The following is a 27,180-nucleotide window of genomic DNA, read 5'->3' as shown; positions in this document are numbered from 1 at the left end:
GCGGGGTGGTCCGGGGCCCGGAGCCGGAGCCGGAGCCGGGCCGGGACCGGGGACCGCCCGCCTTTGCGCGGCTCTTGCGCCGCCTTTGCGCAGCCCTTGCGCGGGGGCGCCGGGCCACGCTCATTCGGCCCGGAGAACCGCGGCCGCTAATTAAGGCTCCAGGAGGAGGGAATGGGGATGCGCTCAGGGAGGCAGCGGGGGAGCTGGCAGAGGGTGTCCAGCCGCTTCCAGCACGGCTGCATCGGGACAGAGGGTTACAATTCCTGTTGCTCCAGCATCAGGCTCCGGGTTTCCATAGCAACAGATGCTTAGGTTTAAAGGAAAGTGGCAGAGTTGCTGTCCCCTCTTCTCCTCCCTGAAATCCTCCTCCTCTTTGACCTCTAAGCTTGGCAGAGATATTGGGATTACCGGGCCTCCTCTTATGGGAAACACACAAAGCGTAAAACAGAGTTTGCCCATTCCCATTGACAGACTTGCTGCTGAAGAGCTCACAGACTTGATTATACTTTAGCAAGTGGATTTGACGGGCTGTTTCTAAACATGGTTCTTACTTAAAGTTTTAGCTGTTAAAAAAATACCATCTTTGATATATGTGATTTCATCAGTCTTAAAAAAAAAACCCCACCACATCAGTAGATTATGCATACAGTATTCTAAAGTGCAACTAACCCCCCCCCACCCCTCTATGATTTCAGCAACTGCCTGATCAAAAATCTCTTTACATCTGAATAGTTTCATCTGCTGCTTTTTATTTGTGTCTTCAAAGTCAGGGATGAAAAGTCTTAACATTTAGATGAAAAGGGAATCTTATCTCATCAAGAGAGAAAACAAAAACAAACGCTCTGCCTCCTTCCTGACGGAACTTGAAAGAAGGAATCATTTTGATCTTCGCAACTGAGATCCTGACATTTAATTAAAAAACGAGATGAGCACTCAATGCTCTGAAGCAAAGGTCTAGCTCCTAAGTCACAGGGACATACATCATAACAGAGGTAACTTTCCAAAAGCCACCTGGACTCCTTGTAAGTTCTGTTTCAGTCACAAATTGCCTACACACTACCAAAAATCTGGACAGTTAGCTCGGCTAAATTCCATCTTGAGCTGCACTAACAGTGACTTTTTGACTATTTGGAATTGATGACAACTAGCACTGAAAAAAAATAAAGGAACTAGAGAATCAAATTAAAAGAAATAATACATTTTTAACTTCTAAGGAAAACTAGGACTCAAAGGAACAATCAAAGAAAGCCACAAAAAGGCAAGATGAAACCACCAGGCAGAAAAACCACCAAAGATTAAATGTCTGAATTAAAAAGTCTCAAAGACAGTACAGAAAAAAGAAAACATTCTGCCTCCCAGCTCAGTTCAAAACTGAAAGAGCCACGAAGGACCAATTCAGTTCCAAACCCATTCAGTTTGTGGTTTTAACTCTTAAGAACCACGATTTCACACAATCCCGTTTGTCTAGTCATGCATGCACATATTGTGCATGTATGCATATACACAATTAACAGAAAAAATATATTAAGGGAACATAAAACTGCAACGCCAAATACTTTAAAAGCTCAGTGAAAAACAACCAGCCAAATGGTCCTCATCCACTAAAAAAACCTGATCGTGCAGCTTCAGGCTGTGATTCATTTGCCCTGAAATAAATAATTACAGCTATTTAAAGGCCTTCCTGATTCCAGCTCTCTACTCCATGACAGACCAGGGACAACAGAAGCAAAGTCATGTCATCCTCTGGGTATTGTGGTGGGTGAAGGATAACGGTTTGCACCATTTTGGAACTGCAAGACACATTTCTTTAGCCCTCCTACAGCAAGAGCAGCCCTGCGTAAGAAGGGCTGAGCAGGCAGCTGGAGGTAGAAATATCTTGAATAACCCTCTGCAAGAAGATTCACCAGAACCAGACTGTCGACGCCATTACTGAAAGCAGGAGGATTTTTCTGAGTCATAGGGGACCCAGATGATTTCATTAGGGGCTCTGGAGAGCACGTCAGTCTGCCTGTGCGCAAGTTATCTCAGGATGTAGCTTGTCCCCTACAAGCACGTATTATGGTAGCCCTGTCTGCCTCTCAGGGAGGAACACAAGTCAGTGCTCCTGAGTCACAGCTCAGCGCTGGAAGTCCTCTACTCTCTGCTTGCAATTCCATGGTTAATTTGCTGTTCACCTGTGCATGACTTAGAGCCCAGAGTCCTCTACAATGTCCTGGTTACATGACCGGATACTGTCATACAGTGTGCACACTGACAGGGCACAGAAAACAGGATGAAGCCAAAAAAAGAAACACAGCAATCATTGAGACGTGATAGTAAAATAACAGTAAACAAACACCATATCCGTAACTGGGGTTTCACTACAGCAAAAGATCTTTTCAGCCTATGGTGAGATTTAAGGAGAAGACACCAACTTGCATTATGAAATATGTTTAAAGAGGCAAAATATTTCAAAAGTACAAACATAAGATTCTTGTCTTTAAACAAGCATCTTATATGTAAGAAAGAGCCTTTCCCCGAGACCTGCAAACAGATCCCAAGATAAAAATCACGGCATTTCAAAACAGTGTCCTCAAGTGTCTCTTAGCTGTATACTTAATTCAGTACCCAAAGTTTTGCAAGGAGGTTTGATTCCTAAACTAGTGACATTTCCATCAAAATAAAGTGTGTTAGCTTAAGATATTTTCCCTGCAGTGGTAAAGTAATTATGTTTTACTGACATTTTTAAAGCATACAGATAAAAGTGACACTTGGCTTTTCCACAGTGTATAAATAAACAGCATCCCCACATTTCAACACTATTAATGTAACACTATCAAAAGCAGGTCAAACTCAAGCCCTACTGCCTTTAAAATTATACATAAAATTTCTTTTTGGACAAGCCTTCTCAGAATAACACTGGCAAAGAAACAATCCATCAATATTTCTCTTGGATTTTTTTTTTTTTTCCCAAATGTACTCCTGTCTGTCAGGGAATTCAAGCATTATTATTCATGTTCCATTCTAAGTGATTATGTTTGCTTAAACTTTGAACTTGTCATCTAAATAATACAGAGTTTGTTGCAGACAGAGTTAAACATGTTTCTAGTCTTCATGTAGTGATAGTTATAAGCAGCTGATTAGCGGGGCTTTTTTTAAACAAAAAATAATTTTTCAATAGTTCAGGTACACTTTTTTATTATTTTAAATATTATATTTTCATTTTCCAATGAACTTTTAAAGAAATTTTAGAATTTCCTTGTTATCTTTTCATATCACTCCAGAAAAAGCCAAATTAATATCTGTTCTTAAACTGACTGTATTTATTAATATCATCCCTCTGACTTTTTCATAATAGCAACTCTCCCAGCACTACAGAAGCAAAGATACACTATTTTAACTCCTGTTACTATTGTTAGCCAAGATAAAAGCATCCAACTCGTGAATCTCTAGTGGCCCCAGGCTTATGTCATCTATACATCTGCTGTCTGGTGTCATCTGAATACCCAACCAAACCAAACCAGAACAGAAATTCTCTTTCCTATGTCATATGCACCAATTCAGCAGTCCCTAAGGATACACTTGATCATTCATTTTGATCTAATGTGTGTGCTGGGGGCAGCATACCATTGTGTCAAGATAAGTGCCACTAGGGCTGCTGAAGACTGAGGGGTATTATATACTGTGGAATTAATACGCCGATCTGTTCACTTTCTTATGTCATTATTTGTGCTGGTAGCATCTCAGAGCAAATTCTGTAGAAATGCAGCATTGGTCAGCGAGTGACCTTGGGACATAGAAAGGCATATAATCACTCAGATTATTAAAAAAAAAAAATAATAATCCTGCAGGCCTCACAATGATTAAAAAAAAAAAAAAAAAACCAAACAAACCCAAACCGCTAAACAAACAAGCTAGCTTTCCAGGCTCGACTAAGAGAAGCATTGAAAAAATAAGTTTTCTGGGCACTACAAGAATAATTCAATCTTCCCCAAGTGGTTGAATGAAGGCTTTTTTGTGTGGAAAAGAAAATACTGACACTCAAATACTGGGAACAGTAGGCAAAGATGGCTTTACAGGATAGAAGATTTTGGGGAGAAAAGAAAGTAGGCTGGAAGAAAAGGCTGTTCAGGGGAAGAGATGGACCCAGAGGGAGCGGTGAAGAAAGAAAAACAAAAGCACATAGAAGAGGCAGGAACACAGTGAAGTATCAGGAGGGTTGAGAGAGAAAGGAGACGAAGGCAAGTGAGGTCAAAGAGGCAGAGAAGAAATGGACCAAAACTGGCAGAGATGGAAAGCACCTACATGCCTGGAGAGCGGGGAGACAGACCGGAGTGGTACAAGGTTAATTGGAGTCACACAATGGGAGGATTTTCAAAGCCAGGGAGATCAGCTGCACCGGAGGGTACTTCCAACACCTGGCATAAATGGTGGATAAATGGTGATCAGTAGACAGGAGATTTTATCCACAGCAAGTCTTGATTCACACCTAGGCCTAATTAAATAAAATCAAGAAGACATAGCTCAATACCAGCAAGTACCTCCTGGTAGCATGAGCAGGACTGTTTACAGAGGAAACAGGTGAAAGTCCTAATGCTGAGGACATTTATAAATAGCCTGTCGAGGCACTAGAAAAATGTGCTGTGAGGCATAATCTTGCCAACTGGCAAAAGGATAGACCACATGACCAACGAGGTTTTTCCCCATCTTTAGTTTTCATGATTTTGCAACCGGTGCAGGGGTGCCGAAAGGCACAAAAAAAAACCCACACAGAAGAGAGTACTCAGGAACAATAGTTGTGCAAGTTTGCTGCTAGAAAAGGTGACTCCAAAGCCTAAGTAAAAGAAGGCACAGATGCAGACGTGCAAGTACAGCCGTGCACCACATTGGGGTCCTGGCCTACCACTGTACCTAGCATTGCCATATATGCAAATATGAATTTGCACTGAAGACTGTTTTTCTTGCCTTAATTAATATTCTGTCTTTGGAAGCTTCATCTGAGAGAAGTTAGGATAAGATCCCAATTCCATGTCTTCAAGAGAAGTCAGGAAGTTAAGCATTAAAGTTACAGAAAAATACATTTTCCTTTGGATGCCAAGAGCATCTGGCAGCCATGCAAGACTCAGCTAATGCTGCTGAACCAGTCTCCACTATGCATATTCTCCTCTGCTTCACAACTTGCCAGTATTTGATGCTCAAGTCAGATATGCCATGACAAAAAACAGTTTGCCTGATCAATATGATCTTTCAAGGGTGTTTTCAGCAAGAAAAGGAAACATTTTTTTTCTTCAGAAAGGCAAAGGAGGCTGTTGCAGGTCCATAAAAAAGTAACCACCTTGCAAAAGTATCCACTGGCACTTCAATCAGCTAATTTAGATGGACTCTGGAGGCAAAAGATTATGCTCAGCTCTATATGCGAAGGGGATGCACAAGGTTCCTGCTCCATCCTAAGTGCCTGAGCCACATCTGCACATCCTTAATTGCCCATGTTGGGAGAAGCTGATGCAATTCCTCTCTAATTCAACATTATAAAATTGGTGGCACACAGAAGCAGCATACCTTGGAGAAATTCTGAAATTTCCACTTGCCGAAAAGAACTTGTGCATGCAGAATCTTAGGGAAACAGAAGGGATTTAGCCAGTCAGCATTTCAAATGTGTGCCACAGATTTCAAAGGGAGCAGACTAGACAAAATACTTTCATTTAAAGACTTCTTCTTTATAATATAGAGATTTCCTTTGAACAGATCTGTGACTCTTTGGACTAGCTGTCACTAAATTGACAGCTTTCTTGTTGCTTGGGAGAGAACTAAAACCTAGATCTAGTAAAAGACCCAAGGGACGTAATGACATAATTTTACATTTTGGAACCCTAGAGCTGAAGAAAGACCCTAGAGGGAGATATGAATATGTAGAGAAAAAAAGCATATACAGAGACCGCCATCTCAAAAAGGGTAGCTACCACTAGGCTAGCAAAATATCCTTCTGCTCCTTTGCTCTCATTCTGGCCCTGCCAGACATAGATTTTTTTCCTCCAGTTTGGCACAGCTTCAGCAGCTTCAAATATTCTCTTGCAGTTTCTTACAAAGAAATGAGCAATGATGGAGGTTTGTAAAAAAACCACCTTGTGAAAGAGCATGTTGGATACTCTCTAGGGACAAACACTCAATCAGGGATCTCGAAGCCTGTAGGTATAATTCAGTCTGGTTTCTGTTTCCCAACAGGATTACAGACAGAGGTGAGGAGCTGTCTTGAGCTATCTTCTCAGGGCAGTTTTTAAAGTACAGAACTGGCATATACGTGCTTCAGAAAGTTTTCAGACTGAACAGAAAAGCATCTAATGAGTTCCAGTCATCTGGAGCTACGTGGTCCGTAAGCAGGGACTTTATGGAATACAGTTCTAGATTAGCCGTCTGAAGTCCTCTGAAATCACCTAAAAGTACATAATTCTTTTTTGGATTTGGCACTAATTTCAATTGGTAGCTGTTTGTGCTAGTTCACTTTTAGTGCTGGGGCATGTTCTTTCCTGCCCATTTGTCTTTATAAATTGATCAGAAAAACAAGCTTACCAGTTCACTCACAGTTTTCTAATTACAAATTACCCTGTTCACCCAATTTACCTGTCTTAGTAACAGAAAGCCTAAAACAACTGAGGCTTTATTTTAAACCTCTATTTTAAAGGTTTGTTAATGCTTTTGGTCAACTGCCATTATGTTACAGCAAATATACAGGATTATAAATGGCCGTCCAAACAGTGTATTCATTTTCCAAGAGGTGGGAGACACAGGGACAAGAATGGAATACTGATAGGAGATTAATAAATTATGTCCTTACCAGTTTAACAGAGGTTTATGAGCATAGTTATTTAGGATCAACAAACAAACCGACCAAAGAGAGATTTTCATCTTAATTACCTCTTAAGATGTGCCTTGATTTAACTCATGAACATATGTCGTTCCTTTTCAACTCACCGTAGTCTTTCAAAATATGTCAAAAAGAGGCACTGTCGTGGTTTAACCGCTGAAACCATGACAGACACTAAGGTCAGCTTTGCAAAGGTATTTAGCAATGTGAGGTACCAGAATACATACACACTGGAATTATCAAAATCAGATCAGTGATGGCATAATCAATATGAGCTGCTACTTTGGAAAATGCCACTGGATGTTCACATGCATCTTGATGTATCCACTGTATGTACTTAAATTTAGGTGCGTTCGATTTCTAGTTGCTAGTTAAGCCAATAGAGCTCTTATTGGCTTGCTAAGTAACATCTTTAAAAAACAAATAAACCCAAAGCTTTGTGAAACAAACATGGGTATTTCTAGTCCCTCTTGACTTAGAGATAGATCTAGAAGTATATTTATTTGCATATGCCAAGGAATCATAAAAGCATGCCATGTGAACCAAATTAAAGAAAGTGTGAAAACTAACTTTAGGGATGTTCAATAATTTCACCACAAAGATAAAAGTAATCCATGACTCTGCTAAGCAAGAAAATACAAGCGGCTTCATCGTGATCTGAATACAACTGTGACAGAGGCAATCATGTGAAATTTTGACTGTAACTGATAATTTCAAACCTCTGAAAGAAGTCTGATTTGCTCTTCCAGAGAAAAATAATCTAATTCCCTCCAAGTTATGCAAGCACACAGCAGTATTCAGACCCTCTTGTTCCTCTCCACAAAGCAGGCAAGCAGCAACTAGACAGCTAAGAATGTCACAACAGGGCTGCAAGAAACAACCTTTGAGTCCCATCACAGTTTCTGCTATGATGGCATCAACAACACTTCAGCAACACAGACAGAGATGCATTTTGTAAAAGCACCAACGCTGAAAGTAATTGTTGAAAAAATGAAGCCACCATGATTTAAGGCAGTAACAATTTCTGATGTAACACCACTTGCTACACTAGCTGATGCCTCCCCTCCAGGAACACTATCAGACAGAAACAGCACCATTTATCTGGAATTTAAAGTTCTTGATAATCGTTAAATAGTTTCTCAACACTACATCTTCAATGATTTCATATAAATAACAGCACTAAAACCTTCTTCAATTTCACGAGACTGAGCAAAGTTTACCATTTTTCTGCGGGAATTGTTTATTCTAGCCATTATTCACCAATTTAAATGTGTCTTTGCCTATCCAGTAACTCAGTAAAACAGAATTCACTACTCATTCTGGGGATACCAAATTTATCGAAAATATCCCTTACTGAGAAAAGAGTATCCCCATTCAAAGGAACATATCCTTGTATTGGTATTGCTTGGTATTTTTGGAAGCAGATGACACCTCAAAAACAATTAGCATGGCCTAGTTGTGTCATCTAGAAACATACGGGTCCTTCAAGATAAAGTACATGCAGTACTGATATTTGCAGCATGTTATGACAAACAGAGGCAACAACTTGTCACAGGTAGAAACGTTTGCTAGATAACAGAGATGGCATAATCAGAAAGTGGGACAGTCCCCGCAAAGAGGGGCAACAGTGTGTTTTGGCTAGAACTTAAGATGTTGCATTGTACTTACAAGAATTTAAATGACCTGGGATATTCCCACCAAAGGCATTTTCCTCATCTTGTGACACTCAGAGCTTTCTTTGTATTAAAAAGGAGAGAAAGCACTTGCAAGGAGCTCAAACCTTTGGAATTTGCTGGTCTCTTAGGTCTGGAATAGTCTTACTTTCAGAACACTTACCAAGGCCTATTTCTAAATAAATACGCTGGCAATGATTTCATCTTTGGCCTGTTTTTTTCCAGGGAGCTGCAGAGAAGCAGTGATTTATCTGTAATGTACCTGTGTGTTGAGTTTAGGATCCAGGGCCGAGGGGCTCCCTGTTCTCGTGGCTGACTCCTGACTGGGATTCTCGTGCTGAGCTTCAGCTCCCCTCTCCATTACAGGCAATTCTCTAGCCAGGCCACCTAGTTTAAGAGACGGCAGAAGCCACATGTCCTGCCAACTCGCAAGCCCTACACGTGCCCCAAAATATTTTAAAGTAGGTTTGTGGGTCAGCTGCAGTGTGGGCTGCCAGCATATCCCAGCTTAGTACTGCAGCCATGATGGGAAAGGTCTGACTGCACCTTTCTGCTTATTTTTGGAGCAGCCTAAGGCAAGTTTACAAAGTAATGTCTATCTCTCTCTTTTGTGTTCACAGTAGTGCCTTTCTATAGAAAAAATAAAATAAAAAAGGTACTGATATGTTCACAGTGTGATTTCTAAGCTGACAGCAGGCCATTAAGATGAGAGCACAGACACTATATTAAATATGCTCCATCATACGTAATTTTTGTCTATTATCTAGTTCATATTAGAAAATAGTTGTCAGTTCTTTATCAGATCCCTTTGGAAACTCACTACTGTTGGACCCTGCCCTCTACTGACATGCTTCTCTTGTGAACACAATGCAGTCTGTTATATACATGACAACCTAGACGGCACACTTTAATTGAGATGAGTCTTTTATGGAAAGAGAGGCAAAAAAAAAAAAGACGTGAGGACAAAGCCTAAAATGCTAGTGATTTCTATTTCCTAAGTCAAGTAACTGGGAGAAAGGGCAAAAAGAAAAAAACAACACTTAATAATTAATAATTAATTCTTAATAATAATCTGAAGATAATTCATTGGGATTGATACGATTTTATAAATAAGAGTCTGGATCTCCTTCTACACTTCAGAAATAAAATTGTTTTGTTTATAGTGCTTGTCAAGCCTGTTCTCTTGAGTTTGATACAGAAAACATGTCAGACCTGGTAGAAGTTGCAGGGGTAAACAAGCAGCTGTGCCATTCTGCTAACTTGCAGCATTAGCGCATACAGCACAAAGCAGTGCTGGTGGTGAGAGAGCACTTCCACTCCCACCAGTCTGTGCCCTCTGCCCAGCACGTACTATTATAAGTGACAAGAGAGTAGGCATTTTGATATCTGTTTTCATTTAAGGTGCTTAAAGTGGAGACAACATCCATTAAGACTTACAGTAAACTTCTGAAATAAAACTCTTTGTCGGTGTTTTACGGATGAGACCAGCAGAGCTAAGTGATTTGCTCATGCAAGTCTGTATTGGGGGCAGAAGAGTGCACAGACTTCATCCAATGGCCATTTATTCTATGGGGTAACGACTCTCTTTAAGTTGAGTACTGTGAAAGCTCAGCAGAATTAGCAGGAGGTGGAGCATCAGGAGAGACGCCACTTGCTAACTTGGGAAGCAACCAGCCCCAAACCAGGGCCATTCATCTCATCTAGTACCCAGCTGTTTGCTTAAAATAGGCAGCTAACAGAAAAAAAAAAAAAAAACCAACCAAAAAACACGCTGAAGTCAGAGAACTACACCACAAAGACAGTAAAACATCCCTGAGAAATAGCATTCTTCGTAAGTCACCACTAAAGATGTCACTGGGGTGTGTGTGTGCGTGCTCAAACAACTTGTGTAGTTGGCAATTGTGTTATGCCACAGTTCTCCATTTGCAACTGCAGTCCTGAGAAAAACCCTAACGTGCTGGTTTCTCTTACTGCAGGGTCCTCAGGTTGTTTATTCCAGCACAACTGACAGAAAAAAACAGAGCTACTGCGGGCACAGAGAATGCTTTATGCCCTCCATAAAATCATTTGACAATCCAAGGAAAACTTTCCCCAGTCTGTTGTTCAGATTCCAATGTGATTAATTGTATTCGGTGGGAGCTTTACCTGGGTGAGGACTGCAGGGTCTGACAATATCTGAGCAGGTCAGCTCAAAACATTAAAAAGATTCATAATCCGAGAAATAGACATTTGAAACAAAAAAACAAACCTGTAAATACAGATCAGCATCACCACTTGAGGGTGCTGCAGTAGTTCTTAAATATTAACTCAAAGATGTGCTACCAGGCAGGTACTGTACACAGAGCTACGCAGCAATAATTCAGCTAATTACTTCCATGGAGGTACTTCAGAACATTTGGAGCTAAATTTGCACAAAATACAGCTGAATAGGAGACCTTCTTCTGAAAGAGAGGTTTAAATCCTAAAACCTTCCTAGCTAACTAAGGTGATAAAAAAGGATTCTCCTTAAAAAGAGGTGGAAAAAAGGAAAAATTAAGTAGAACAAGAGAGAACCCTCAATTATGCAAGCACATGCATTTCCAACTTAAAAAAATTCATTACAAATATAAATTCTGAGCTCTGCACACACATTTCCTTTGACTGTAGTACAAGTGAATGTTTTCCAAGGCATACCAAATCGATTTTGCTATAAACTATTACAGGATTATAGTCCATTTGAATACTCTTCACTACAGGAAACACACAGAACTAGTCTCTGTGGGAAATATATTGAACAGTCAGTAAAACACAAAGCAATACCAAAATACAATAGCAAATGGTTTAAAAAAGCCACAGCAAGCTAAATGGAGAGTCTGAGTCAAACATTATCTAGGATTCTCCTATTTTGTAGAACCTCCCTTTTATCACAAAACCGTTGTTGGCTCAAGAGGATATAAAAACATTAAAAAAAGAATAGATGGTAATGAAGTTAAAAAAAAAGTATGAAATCATTATATATGCGAAAGCATAGTGACTGCACATGAAATGAGCTCTCGTTTGGAAAGTATGTCCAGTTCCAGTTCTTTTATCTGACTTTTATCAGACACTCCAGAGAGCTGGTCAGGAACTATTTGATGATACTCTTGGAAAATGCTGATCCATCAAAGTTAAAACTGCTGTTGGAAAAAGGGCTGGTTTAAAAGAAAACTCCCAATTCAAAGACATTTATGGAGGGGAATTTATTGCTTAAGGTTAGAAGATATAAATGGACCCCTTTCAGACTGAAAATAACACAAATTTATTTCCAAAAATTAAGTGATTCTGAAATCCCGATGAAAAAAAATAAAGTCATCTGAAATGAAAATAAATCATTTCAGTTGACCCAAACTATTTTTATTCTTTGGCTTGCAACAGAGCAGACATTTCCAAGACTGATTACTCATCCCAATTCAGAGCAGCAAAGTTTTTGAAGCCTTGAAACCAGAGTCCTTCTCAGCTCTAACCTCTTTGCTGGGTGCCCACTAGAACACGGCAGGTTGAAAGGCTTTCTAAAACTATTAAAAAAGATGATGATTACGCGGACTTTGGTCTTGACGTCAAAGTACTGCCATCAGCTAGGAGAGTAAGACTGCCCTGGTGCAAGGACGAATACAATCCATGAGGCAGGTAAGTACTAGGAATAGTTGTTTGCAATGACAGGTAGAGAGTGTCAGGCTCATTCCATATCGTCACCCTTAGGTGACTGTTCAACAACATGCTGCTGCTGAAGCTGATACCACCCATGATCCACAACATGCACTTCCCAGGGCTCTACTCACATAGGTAAGGAACTGACCCAATTTTAAAAGAAGATTGATTTAACCCCAGCGAATATCTTTCTGCATTACATACGCACAGCTCAACAAATGCTTGTGCCTCACTTTCCTAGCAAAGAAAGACCAAGGGAAAGCAAAGACATAAGGGTGAATGTATCAAGAAGAGGTGTGCAAGAGCCAGAAATTCATTCGGCAAATGATACACACTTCTTTGGCCTTAGCCCTCTAGTAGACTGGAGTCATTTGGCCCCTATATTGTAACACTCAGCATCAGAAAACGAGAGCAAAAGCTACTGTAGATGCTTTACAGAGACAGGAGTAAACCCCGAGCCTATGTAGCACGTCATTGTTTTATTAGGGCATCTGAAATTAGAGCCAATATGTCAATATTCCCCTTCCTTATAAAAAGTGTGTTAGAAATAGGCAGACAATCTTGACATTATGTGGGTTTTTCTAAAGCCTATTCATTTCTACATTGCATTGTTCAACTAGTTATTTTTAAATTTTCATTACTTTGCAGACAGTGCCCTGATTATTCCTCTGAGAATGGTAACCTTTTAAATACCTTTATAAATGCCTTTACACATGATTAACATTAGCACAAGACCTACCCACTTCCCTATATCAAGGTCACAAATACCAGATGAACACTTCTAATGAGCAAAATAAAAGATACGTATAATTTTTACAAGTTAGAGAACTGCTGTGAGGACCTTTTTTTAAAGACAAAAATAGCAGAACAAGGTAGAATACCATCTTGGCCTCATTTAAAACCCTAGTCCATCTCACACAGGTTTATGTGGAGCTCCAGCTTGGCCTACAGATATAGAAAGAGTCAGCAAACAGGCCACAGCCAAGTGATTTGGCGGTTGGATGCACTGACAGGAACTCCTGATTACTGACTTGCATCTTTACTGTGTAGGAAATTACGCCTCCAGCAAAGTGACGCATTTACCTCCTATTAACTTCAGTCAGACCAGGATTAAATTTTGGGCAAGCTGCTCTGATTCTGTTTAAGTTACCCCAGGAATAAAATGCATGCATAATAACCTCCACCTACCTCAGAGGGGGCTGTGAAGATTAATGGTAGGAAAGCACCTGGATGCCAAGGACAGACATTTGTCCTAGTTACGTCGACATATGAAAAATGATCAGACTCTTTTGTCTCTCAGAAAATAGTCACAATTACTTTAAAATACATATTCAAGCTAAGAGTTGTGAACTCAAAGACCGGGATAGTTGAAATTATTAACAAGTAACATGTACCACTGTAAATGTACTTCACTGGGAAAAGGTCAGCGTTAGATATGTGAGACAGCCTTTTTCATTAGAATAACTCATATCGCCGTCTCTTCATCAGTCATGTATTTCCATAACTCTGTGCTTTCTTTCAGTCATCTTATTTAACAAAAAGAATTTATGTTTTGTGGAAAACAGCACTACAGAAAAGGCATATTTATTGAGACTGCCACTGCAAAAACTTTTGTATTAGACAAGTGTCAGCAGCCTTTAATTTTTTCAATAAATAATTTTATTATTTATTGCTCACTACTACCTTATATTTCACTCAGTTTAATTATCCCAGTCACATGCTGGGTAACATTTCTAATTTTCCTTCTGTAAATAACTGGTATCATAGCAAACGCCTGTAAGCACTCATTACAAATGAGGAATGCTTGTCACTCATATTAAACCATTGTGGTTCGCTATGCACAAATGTTTTTAAAACATTCAAATCTTCGCCCTGAAATATTTCATTCAAAGCAGCATGTGGTTGCTTTGTGTCAGTGTACACAGGAGAGAATGACAGCTGTGTAAACACTGAATTATGGCACACTGCAAAACACCCCAAACTTCTCCATAGAAGTATTTCAAAACATCTGCCCTCCTACAGGCAGGTCTTGAGCACTGCATTTTGTGCATAGCAGGGTCAGGATCTTACCATGCTTTTACTCTACTTCCATGCAGCGTGCATAGAAAGGGGACAACAAAGTCATTTCATTATTCCTGCTCCATATTCTCCCTTCACGGCTTTACTAGATGAGCAGGAATACTGCTACTGTTGAGATAATTAGCACAGGCAATTAGTAAGAGATTGTTAATGTTTCGCTGAAACACAAATAGCAAAAGATAAATAATTCCTCCCTTAAGATCTAAACCAGAAGAATAATTAACAGCTGGAGGGGAGGGGAAGCAAGAAGCTAGAACACACTCCAGAACTGCAATCTGCTACCCAATTTTTGCAGGAAAATGTGTGCTCGTGCATTATATCCCTCACTCAAGCATCTATCCTGCAGCAGCAAAGCACCTGCAAAGTTCTCCACGAGTTCAGCGATTGCAGCTGGAGTTGGAAATGCTCATCCTTAGAAATGGGTGATCCTAATAATATGATCATATGGCCCAGTCCTGTAAGAAATGTTGTTCTGTCTGCACAGAAATCTTCGCAAGATCAGGGCTACAGCTTTATATTATGGTGGTAACACTCTGGACAATCACGTCAAGAACCAGCACCCTCACCTGTACTCTGGGAAAAACTACAATCCTTCTTTCACTCCTTGCTTTCTCCAGTTCTATCATTCTCTATTCTGTTAAGCATAAAGCTTGACCACTTCTCAATATTTAGTAACTTCTTTTGCTCCTCAGGGGGAGTGAAAAACATGCAAAGTAGAATTAAGACTTATCAACAACCCTGTGTTTTAATTCAGGACACGTAGAAAAAGCAGCTGAAGCTAACCCATCCTTCCATTCTTGCTGCCCCAGGTAGTGCCCTATCTCACTTCTCTTTTTAAGACATCTTTCCGTGCTCTGGAGGGATTTTCCCCATGCTCCCCTGTTTAGACACGAGTGCTTATTCATGTTCTGCTTTGAGACATTTTGATTTTGAGCTTGTGTTTGGGTATGTCAGAGAAAGCCATTTGCTGGGCAAAGAGATACGCATGGGTGATGCAGTGTATAAAGAAAGCACTGCCCATCATGGTCTGCCATTTACATATCTCTTCCAGAGCTCTGCCAAGCTTCAGGGCATAACAGAGGAAGATACCTGTACTTCACCCTTACAGACAGCAATTCTGATTTACTACATATCAGTACAAGGACAGAGGAGAGGTAGGCTTCTCCTTTCTTCTCTCAGGGACTCTGGGTCTTCACGCAGCAGATGAGTAGGTTATGTAGCTAATAGCATGTGACACACCTCTCTCACTTCCCTCGTACAAGAAGCACCATATGCTCCTGCTTCCAGACCTTCTCTCCACACGGGACAGCCAGAGGGCTCTGGAATCCCGGGCAGCATAGCATGGGAAGGCAGGAGTACAGAGGCAGCGTTTCTATGCCCAGCTACTTTCCTGTTTCTAGGATTACTGTTGAGCTGAGAAAGTATGGAATGATTCACATCCATTTCTTAAAAACATCAAACCAAATCAATGAGATGCTTTCTGTCTGCAGCACTGAGCAAAAGGGAGTTCTGGAGGAAAGAGTACTTTATAAAGAACAGAATGGTAATACTGCATGTGCTATGACAACTTATTTGTTTATTTAGATTTAAAATGATTAACAAATTTGCCTCTCCAGGCCTCTCAGTGCCCTAACATTATTAACCACTCAATAAAATTTCAACAGCTTTAATGTAATCAGTTTTTGCAGAAACCCAGTCAGCTAGCCACTTTCACAGCTATCACTTGCTTCCGTGCAGGGGAAAGAAAACCAAAGTCCTCTCCACCTTTTGCAATTTACTCTAATTCTTTAAATATGGGCTATTTCAGATCTGTGATTAGAAACACATTCCAGAGTCCTGGAGAACATTCTGCTAATTGGCTTAGCTTTTAATGGGCGTACAGGTCAGGCACCCTGCTGATCTCAGCTCGATGATGCAAGTATGATCCTTGTGCTGGACCAGCTCCAGGCACAATAGATCATAACTGGCATTTTATGCACCACCCATGACCTAAAAATGGCCAGCCAGAGATCCCGGGCTGGCCACACCAAGCAAAATTTTTCCCTCAGAAGCAAAATCTGTGCATTTCTATAGCTGGCCTGGGACAGTACCATAATTATCTGGCCACAGATGACCAGGCATGGACAAGACAGCTGAAAAGAAAGGTCAGCACGCACTGTCCAAAGGGGATTAGATGCAATTCCTTCTTTCTAAGGCACGGATAATACCTCTGCCATCTTATCTGTCTGCTTCCTCATTCCACCCTCATGACCTTAGTATTGCTGAAGATGAAGTTTAGCCAACCTGCCTTCATCCATACCCAAACCTGACGGGAGAGGGAAGCTGACTTCCAGCGCTCCCAATTCACTTTCAAAAATGCTAGCATGTATCAGTGCTTGTATGTATATGTACACGCACACAAACACACACACACACAAAGCATGGCAAAGTCTGGAACCTCAATGCAGACAGGAGACGTGCACAATTTCCGAACTCTTGACAGTCTAAAGCTGGAACCCAGGCTTGATCCAAAGGCCACTAAAGACAACGGCAGTCTTTTCACAGCCTCCAAAGACATTAAGCCTCTATGTAGCGAAAGAAGAAGTGGCACATTAACCCCAGATAGGTACTGGCTAGGAGAGTAGAACATTTATGATACTATGTTAACTCCTGGGATTATTTATATGTGAGGAACCAGGTTTCTTGTTTATTTGTACAGAAAGTACAGCCACAGCATGCTGTTTAAATGAGCAGTCTTTTGATACTTGAGTAAGCATTTCTATTTATACAATGAGGCAACATTTCACTCTCCTTCTGCTCTCTGAATTTTAGCTGTGATGCCCTTGTCTGTACGCATCTTCCATGACTGGCACAAGTGAGTACCACAGACATTTCAAACCACCACCAGTCATTTCACTAGTGCACTACAATTCAGTAAAATACACAGCATATTGCAACTACAAAATATATATTTATCTTTCCAAAACCTGCTTCCTGTTGATGGCCCATAAAAGGGAGTCATTCAGAATATTATTTCATTGCTTAGCTTCCCTGCCCAAGCTCCTACAGTACAAGCTGAGAAATGCTATGAGTCTGAATGAACTCACCATCTGCAATAACCAAATTTCTTCCTATTTGGAAAGCAAATATGCACAGGAAAAGCAATAACCTTCTATATATGTCAAAAGGGCAGAAGAATCCTTAAGTTCAGTGGCCTATTCATACAATATCAATGCCACAAACTTGTATTAAGTGGGCGCTGTTCTTTTCCAGCTGGAATTACACTGGTTTCCTTTTAGCAAAGCAATGCAAAAAGCTAATGTAGCACAAAAAGGGTTGCATGAAAGCAATTTTTGATACCATTTTGCCCATTTCCTTACTGCAGATTTCCTTCCTATTTCTTACTGTCTCAAATCAGAGCAGCAACCTTTGCTTTCTTAGATTAGCACAATGACTTAATGCAGATATTTTACATTCACCATTGCCACGATTGATGGAAATAGATTTGTCCCTACTGCTTAATGTTAAACAGCTGAGGTCAGGTTATATGCTAATTTAAACTTCAGACAATCCTACTGGCATCGATGGGATCATGTATGGAACAAAATATTGCTTCAGTTGCATTTCTGTCTCCTGAAGTGTTCCATTGGATTTTAACATATGTCTTTGGTGATTTTCTAATGGGTACATAGCAATGAGAGTCATTCACAGCATGGCGGTATTTTGCACTGCTTCTTGCAGATTGCATTACTTGGATTTGCCAGTCACATAACAAACAACTGGCCTAAATGCAGACAGTAAAAGCAGGAGATAAAAAAACACCACGTATTTTTTGTGGAGCAGCAGAACTAGTAAAGCAAACTTTTCTATCAAGACATAGATAATGGTTAGATTCTCTAGTGTCTAATGAGGTTATCAGCTCCGACTGAAGTTTGTTCTGCAGGTGGGGCATTTCATAACAACTCTTCTTTTATAAGGCCTCTGGTGCTTGATAAGACCAAAAATTACACTGCAGTCTCCCTTCAAGGGTCTATGAATTGTGTCTTTTCTTATCAGATTACCTATTTTCAAAGAAAATTGTGGCAATATCTACCCTCAGATAGCTTTGCTGGAGTTGTTTTTAAAATTACTGGAATAGGGAAAATAAGACAGAAACACACAAGCATAACTGTAAATGCCTCACATTCACAAACTGGAAAAAAAAAAAAACACAAGAGAAACCATTAGAAAATTATACTCACTATATATAGTTGGCTTCTTCAGTCAGTGGAACTAAGCATGCTTAAAGTTTACGAGCTCTGAAATCATGCTCTGGAAGGGTATCCTCCTCTCCACTGACTATAGAGAGCCCAGGTTCATCCCTACAGCATCTGAAATGAATGCTTAGAATAAATATCCCTTAAGTTGGCAATTTTGGAAAGAAAAAGCTCTGGTTTTTGGGACCCACTAGATCCACGTTCTCCTCTGTGGAGCCAGCGAGTTTCCTCTGAAATGTGATTGTCAAGTTTTAATAGTTTCCAGATATTAGGCAGTCTATTAGATAGCTGCACAAGAACTATGTGGTGAAGCTCATTCTGAAGGACTTCTAGGGAAAGAAGCAACTAGACCATTTATGCTGAAGCAAAGATGGCACAAAACCAAGAAGTGGCAAGATCTCAGAGGTGTGTAGCTTTTGTGAGACTGTTCTGGCAAAGATCTGACGCATCTTCTGGGATATTTGTGAATATTAAGGTGTGGTGTGATGCGAGTAATGTCTCAGCAAGAGAAGGATGATGCATTTGGCCGAAACAATTGCTCCTTACATCAGTTCAATGTGCACAAAAAAACCTGCATCACATATACAGAAAAGGCATCACCATTCCTGCACCTGTCACTACTGGAAGGTCGTTTGGTCATCTTCAACTTTATCTCTGGCAATGATCCATCCCAAGCTCAGCTGCAGTCACTGGGGTTCTATTCTGACATCAGTAGGATAACTGGTAAGCAAGGACTGTGTGCCTGTTCTGAAATGTCTCAGCAATCTTGTCAAATAACTGAGCACAACTAGGGAAATATCAAGAGACACAGAGTTAGAATTAGTGAAAGAAAAAGGAGGTCTATTATTTATATTCCAGCAGCATGTAGAAACCCCAACTGTGATCTGAATCTCAGTGTGCCAGACAACATACAAACATACAGCAGAAGCCAATTTTGGCTCTGAAGAGCTTACTGTCTTCAGAGGCAAGACAGGCAGAAGGTGAGAAAAGAAACAGAGAAAACTAATATACACACAGTAAAACCAGTCACAAAGCTATGAGTAAAACTCTGTCTCCCTCTAAATACCGAAGGCTCTCCTCTGTCCCGTCTGTCATGCTGCCTGCTAATCAAAACAATTTGACATCTTAAATGCATTCACTTTATGCATTCACTTTCCATAAGATCTCTGCAAGCTAAGCCATGAGGAGCCCCAAGCAGAAAACAAGCTGAATCACACCTCCAGAAACCAAAATGATCGGTGTATTCTGCTACAGTTCTTCATGAATCCACACTAGGTTATTGCTCCTTTGTCCTTTACTTTTCTTTTACTGTCTTTTTTTTTTTTTTTCCTAAGTAGGTCACCTCATCTCCTGAAGTATGAAGCCGTAAGACTATGAAAGCATAAAGGAGATTTATTCCTCTCTGTGTGCATGATCTTCTCCACTAAAAGAAGTATGGGAATGACTACAAGGTTCATCATTGACTTCCAAGAACAAAAAAAAAGCCTTTGTTATGCTTCTGTGGCATATCTCAAACATAAGCAGGATGAACTCTACAGTGAAGACAGAAGAATTCTTTCCATTAAGTTGTCCACTAAAATATTTGAGCATGGTCCAAAGGTGGTAAAAGGTCAGAGACTAATTTCATTTGAGAATTTTAATTTGCTAGACTTAACATAAGACCATTAATGTTGTTTTTACCTCTCTGTCTCGGACCTCTCTCTGCTCCTCTATACACATTTATATTAAATTTATGATTTGCAAGCATCATGATAGACTGCCCTTTGCTAAAGGGCTCTCAATCACAACGATTCTTCACGTATGATGCTTAATTACATTTTAAAGAGTTGTTCTTGAGAAAATAAAATCCCCAACAAGTGAAGCTGACAGAAATTTAAACCCTGCACATGCCTAAAATACAAAGTCTTTGCAGAATAAAATCAAGCGCTCCCCTCTCCCCCCCAGTACTCTTATTTAGCATCTTTTTTTTTTCTGATTTCTGTTTGTACTACTTCCAGAGGTCTCAGTTAACACCACCAAAAAATTATGTTATTCACAATAGGTGCTTGTTCTCAGGAAATTTCTCCACATAAGACGAGGCAAGACTGAAGAAACCCACAGAGTAAAGCAGTGCTGCTTGCATTCAAGATGTCTGTAGTGAAGGAAAAGCTTGTGGCTATTTTATCAAGAGGCAGATGCTGATGCTATAATTCCATGATTATTTATGAACGTACCAGACAGCACACACACACTCACATATGCAGATAAACAGACAGTGTCCAACAGAGTCCAGAAGGATCTTGATTCACAAGTGGCCATTTAAATAAATATACTGTAATGCTGACATTTAGATCTTATGGAAAATGCTTCTGACAAGTACACTATTAATATATGTCTTTAAGAAATTAACTCTACAATTCCATACTCCAAACTTCTCTGAAACAAGCAGACTTTTTGGTATATAAGAAATAAAATCATGTGGAATAGGAGGATTTCCATAGAAAGTTAAAGCAGAAAGGAACACATTAGGAATCTGTATCTTTTAAGATGTTCCTAACTCAAATTTTTACTTCCATTAAAAGCCCAGTAGCTTTCCTAAGGATCAACAATTGTTAGGATCCAATATTTTCCTAGGAATTAACTACAAGTCAGTGGACTCTACCATCACCAGAAACACCATCCACATTCCTTTGCATCTATCCACTCCCTCAGGTGGATGCATTTTTCAACTAAAAGTAGCCCTGCTTTCTGGGCATTCTTTATCAATGCTTCCTCCCTTTTGTCAAAACAGAGAACAAAACATTCAAAGCAAGAAAGATTCTATGTCCAAATAAATCAATGACGTTTACAAGATGAATTAGGTAACTAGCTATGCTGAGATCCAATTCCAATGAAATCAAAGGCAACTATACGAGTGTAGGGTCTGCTGACCTGGAGTTTTCATTAGATCCACAGGAAATTTTAAGCTCTTAAAAACACTTGTTAATAATGCCAGATGACACAGTTATGCAATTATCTGGCCCATTAGGTTTGCAGTTTACAACCACGAGGAAGTGGTTTTCCCACACTCTGAAAACTTTGATGAACAGCAGTATGTACAATAGATAACACAGTACTGATACCAGAAAGTCTGCTCAAGTCCCTTTTTTGATTACATCCAGGACTGTATACAGGTCTCTTCTCAGGGTTAGGAGAAGAGGTTAAGATCCTGTCTCGGTGTATGTGAGAACTCCTAATGCCTCCAGTAACTGCCAGTTCAGGGTCTTCATGTGTCTAGAGTCTTTGAAGCCCCATTATTTGAACGATGAGATTTTTCATACAATTTAGTTGTTGCAACATGCTCTGGCAAAACTATGAGCAGAACCACTGACAAAGAAAGGACACACTGGACATCTACTAAATTTTGAGACTTCATTTGACCTACAAGAGCAGTAAGCTTAATAGTACTCCATCCATTAGTATTACTGACCAAGGCTGCTCAATAAAGGTTTTACGACGAAAGCATAACACCACAGCAGGTATAATTCTTTGTGTTCTTGTGGACAATGACTAAATCAATACTAAGTATCAGCCTCAGAGTTTCCAGATAGCAACACAGTAAGTCTTCTTCTTCTTATACCTTCACTAACAGCATGCAATAAAACATTCAGCAAGCACAAAATTCCTGCACTGCAATACAACAGCACAAATTTCCCCTTCTAGATTCTCCTTTGTTGGGAAAACAGAATAGATAAGCCTACCTAGACATGCATTCACTTCCATGGATTTGCTCCTGCATGGCAAAACTTCTCTTCTGTGATATTTAGAAGAACACACAGTTATACAGCTCCAATGCCCCACAGTTGCCCATTTTCAACCTGCACCCTCAGTTACGTCTGCAAGGTCACACAAAAAAAATCCAACAATGACAGAGAAGGGTCTCAAGCCAACAGTGTGTCAGGCTTTCCCTTGAAACCAAGTATATAGTCCACAGTTAACTCACTGCTTTCTTATCACCTGCGCTGTTGGCCATTCTATACCCTCACTGTACAAGCTGAGCTGTCTTTCACACCTTTAAGCACCTACAATTTAAATATTTATAGCTAAGCTTTAGTAACACCAGCTCCCTTTGTAAGTAAAAACCGCTTTAGGTTAGGAGTCACTTGATCTATTCCAGCATCTGTTTCATACAGAGATGAGTTCTGGGCAAGCATCAGTAGGTACACTCACTAGGTCCCCACAAATTTCAGTACGAAACTGGAATGACCAGCTCAGTCGTAAGGTGTTTACCCTGCATGTGCCTACATTTAACCAGGAAACCTGAATTAATCATTAACTAATCCTGCCCTGTGTCCGTCAGTCTCCTAAGCGGACCATAACACTGTCCTCTCATAACAGTACCGTGAAGAAAAAGGTATTGAAGACTGTTATATGTGGCTATTATGGCACTGTGGCCACAGAAGAACATGGCAGAGCTGAGACTTAGCAGCCCTCAATAATCACACATTCTGATACCTTCTTGGGGAGAATTTAGGTAAATAGGGCGAGACTTCCAGCCTTAGGACACAGCAAAGGAGACACCACAGCTGTTAAACAAGGGGTATGCTTGGGGTCTAACCCGAATTGAATCTAGCCAGCACTCTCTCTGCAACATCTCTATGTGTATTAAATAATTTTCAAATATGCCAAAATCAAAATAAACCAAGTATGGCTTCTTAACTGCGTGCATAATCACTTATGTAGTATATATGTAAACACCATAAATAACGGCACTGCAAACACATAAGAATGTGAACAAATGCTCGTTTTAAACATCTGCAAAACTCCAAGCTACCCAGGATGCCTGGCCTCAGTTCCATATCTGACTTGAGAGCACAAATGCCTTTGAGCGTCAACCATTAACTCAGTTTTGAAACTGGGATGCGCAGGCCAGTTGACTTGAGAATGGTGAAAACTGCAAGGATCCTTAGAGAATACCTGTGACTTGACCTATGTGTCACTCACCAGTGAATGCAAAAGGAAAAACGAACAGAGCTGGCCCCAGCAGCAAAGGAGATGGAGAGGATAGGGTAATACCACAATCAACTTCTTTCACGGGAAAAGCACTGTTTTCTAGTTTAATCCTCTTTCACAGTGGATTAAGCTAATATGTAAAAAGCAATGAAGAACAGTGCCTGTGTAACTATCCCAAAATTGCTCCATGCATTGGCAAGCATCAATGTACTTAAACGCCCACTGGCAGGCCACCGAAAAACCACTGTTTGGCAGTGTCTGTTAGAATCGAGTGCATGAAGAAGCCAAGATTAAATCTATAGAGATATTCAGATGTGGAGTCTCTCTTCTGTCAGATGTGGATATGTCCCCACGCATCACAGCCTAATGAAAGAAAAGAACCATGAAGCCAGGCTGCTGTTGGAGAGCGTGCATCCTACGGGGTCACAGCACAGGGAGGAAACCATGCATACTTCAAATGCAAGATGCACAAGCCAACGGACTTGGGAGTGTGAGGAGGCAGCCAAATGTGTGATCTTATACTTTATGCGTGAGATTTGTCAGGCCTGCCTACAGCCTTACAAAAACACTCACAAACCAATACTCAAGCCAGCTGGTTTGTATTTTCATTGCATTTCCTAGAGACAGAAAACAGAGTCTGCCCACAAACTGCATTCATATTCTCCTCGTGTAAATTTTACTTTTCAGCACAGCTATGATGGGTTTAATTTCACCTTGATTTCTTTGGAGGGTAAAAGCATTACAGAAAAAATACATTTCTTCTGCTTTGTCTTCAGCTTGAGAATGACAGCAACATTCTCCCTGTGAAGAACTGGTAATGCTGCAGTGATTTTTATCACTAGCACTTGTATCTCCTAGATATTAATAGATGTTTGGAAAATGCCGTAGTACCTCATTGTTTATAAAATATAACTGGGTATAATCCTGCAAAGACATTAATACCTCTATATCTGGAGCCAAGCAGATTGCTTGTTTTACTCTGCAGTTTACATTAATGGACCACCTAGGTTTGGCTTGGAAAGGTGATGTTAACATCAAAAACTGGACAGATCTGCAGTCGTTGTGCAATCAGCATCTACTTTGTCATGACAAGGGTACAGCTGTATTCCTCCTACCCACTGCAAAGTCAACAAATGTGCATCACCCGTAACATATATCTCTGCAGCTCATTACAGTGCATAGGTATGTCTTATTTTGGAATAAGCTGATGAACACACTATTGCATTAGTCAATACCACAGTATTAAAATTTAGACAGATTTTGAACTGGAAAAAATAAAGAAAAAAAAACCACAGTAAGGACAAGAAATCACATTTCAGTGAGAATAACGAAGTACACAAATATGGGTTGGGGAATTTCCAGATAGGTGGAAGTTCTGAGGGAAAGGATCTTGTATTAAAATGAATCTTAAACTCAGTATGAGACAATAACATTATGCTTTTGGGAAGTGCAAATACTATGCTGGGACCAGTGAAGGAGAGAAGAGCTTTTAATACACTTTCTGTAAGATTTTTACTTGACTCAGCATTCGGGGTTCTGTGCCCATTTTGAGACACAAAATGTAGATCAGTTTGGAGAGACCACGGAGAAAAACAAGGAGAAACCCTTACACAGAAGGAAAAGTACTTGTTTAATTGAGAGGGGAAAAAAAAAGCCCAACAGCTTTTTAACAGCTAGTCATAAAGGAAGTGGCAAAAATTGCCATGTCTGTGTTGGGCAGAGCAGATAGTACAAGTTAGTAAAGTAAGAGAGGAAAAATCTTTCTAAGGATAGAAAACCTTTCTAAGGATGATGTAGTATCATCCAGGAAGATTGTCAAATCTACCCCATTATACTTTTCAAAAATGTTAAACAGACACATCCCATAAATGACTATGGCAGAGCTGACCTTGGTTTGCAGGTGGGCAATGCACTAAGTAAAACATAATGCTCTCTTTTAGACCTATTTTTTTGTTGTTGTTGTTGTTGTCAGTGGTGGTGAGCTTTTTTTCTTGTTTGTTTTGATTTTCCTGTGGATGAAGAAGATAGAATGTCCACAGTACAGCTTTCAGGTCCTCATGGGAGATTGCAGGACTTAAATGTATGGAAAAAAAAATCTTTCTATTCTATGGAAACTTGGCACATTTGAAATGATACAATTCTGCAAAAAACCTTCAGAGACTTCAAACCATCATGTGTCAGAATATGTATTTTTAAGATGATTTTTATTATACTACACATCTCTCACTTGATTATACTCTGATTCTATTCTCACTTCAGCAGGCATCACTCCTGCTGACTTCAGTAGCATTATTCCCCATTTTTACACTACACTAAATGAGAATAGACCCATCCCCAAAGTAGTAAAATGGATTTGGGATTACAAGTTCTTAATGTTCTCGGGCTTTTTTTGCAATTTACTACTGTCCTCCAGGTTTCATTTGTGCCTATAAATTGTCCCTTTGGTGGCAGTGGCATGAATGTATTTGTTTAAGACACCGCTTGCTTCCATAAACACAGAAAGACAGATGAACCACTGCAGAACCCTGCAGCTTGGGCTAGATTGATCTATAACTCAATCCAGCAGTTCTTAAACACAGGTAACATGAAAAGCTCTTCAGCAAGCTGCTGAATACAGCAGTCTGCTTAAAAACAATAGAAGTGACTGAGTATATTCATCTCATTGTAAGAAAATGCTCTCGGAATAAGACAAGCTGCCTCAAAAGGCCGGGTTTTCCAGTCACTTGCTGTGACTGCATCCCCTGGCGAGTTGCACTTCTGAGTTCATGTATGCAGCAGCACGAAGCAAGGAATACTGAGAATCTGGGCTTGGTTTTGGACCTCAGTCCACCTCTAGACAAAAGCCTCAATGAACTTCAGTATGTTACACAGTGGCTGGATCTGAGGAAATGCTCATAGAAGAACTACCTCAACAATAAGTCTAACAACCTACAAGTTAAACTAAACTGAAAATACTCTGAAACTACATTCTACTAAGTATTCTAAAATTACATTCAATATTAAAACACTAGAGATCCCCAGCAGTGCCACATCATTGCTCAAGTGAGCATCTACCACACACAAATTTAATTTTTGCAGACGTAAAGCTTCTCCAGCTTCAGTATGTTAAACTGGAACTCATAAGATTTGAAGAGAAAACTCACAAATGAGAACGTGCCTCTGTATATCTCAGAGAACTCTCTGAAGAAGCCTGAGCCCGAAATAGGGGCATACTTATTCAATATCAAGAACACTGGACTGCTAAAGATAGCATTGCTGAGACTACCCTTCCTGCAGCCCCTCCAAGAGCAAATAGTCCTGACATCCAAGAGGATACTCCACCTCTAAAGGCTCTAGGAAAGTCACAGTAGATAACATTTAGTTTTTTCTCCAAACACAGTTGTCTTCTAAAGAATCAAAAGCGTAAAAGGTCTAATTCTACATCGAGTAAAAGCCAGTTTAGGCCCCCTTCCAAAATATTGGTTTACTCTGGAAGACAACTGGCTCTGGCAAACTGTATGTTTTTAGGGAGCCAGGAGACATCAAGTTATATATTATGACCCTTTTTTGGTTCTTAAACCCTTTCATGAAGGTTGAACCTGAGGAAATCCACAGTGCTGATAATCACCAAGATTACCTTCCCTTGCAAGTATAAATAGAAAAGGTAAAAGTGTTTTTCAGGTGGAAAAGAGTTTCTTTACTTTAATAGCGCAGGAATTCTGCCTGTCTAACCACA

This window comes from Charadrius vociferus, unplaced genomic scaffold (genome assembly GCF_000708025.1).
Source record: "Charadrius vociferus isolate BGI_N301 unplaced genomic scaffold, ASM70802v2 scaffold255, whole genome shotgun sequence".
Lineage (NCBI taxonomy): Eukaryota > Metazoa > Chordata > Aves > Charadriiformes > Charadriidae > Charadrius > Charadrius vociferus.
This window is presented reverse-complemented; position numbering follows the sequence as displayed.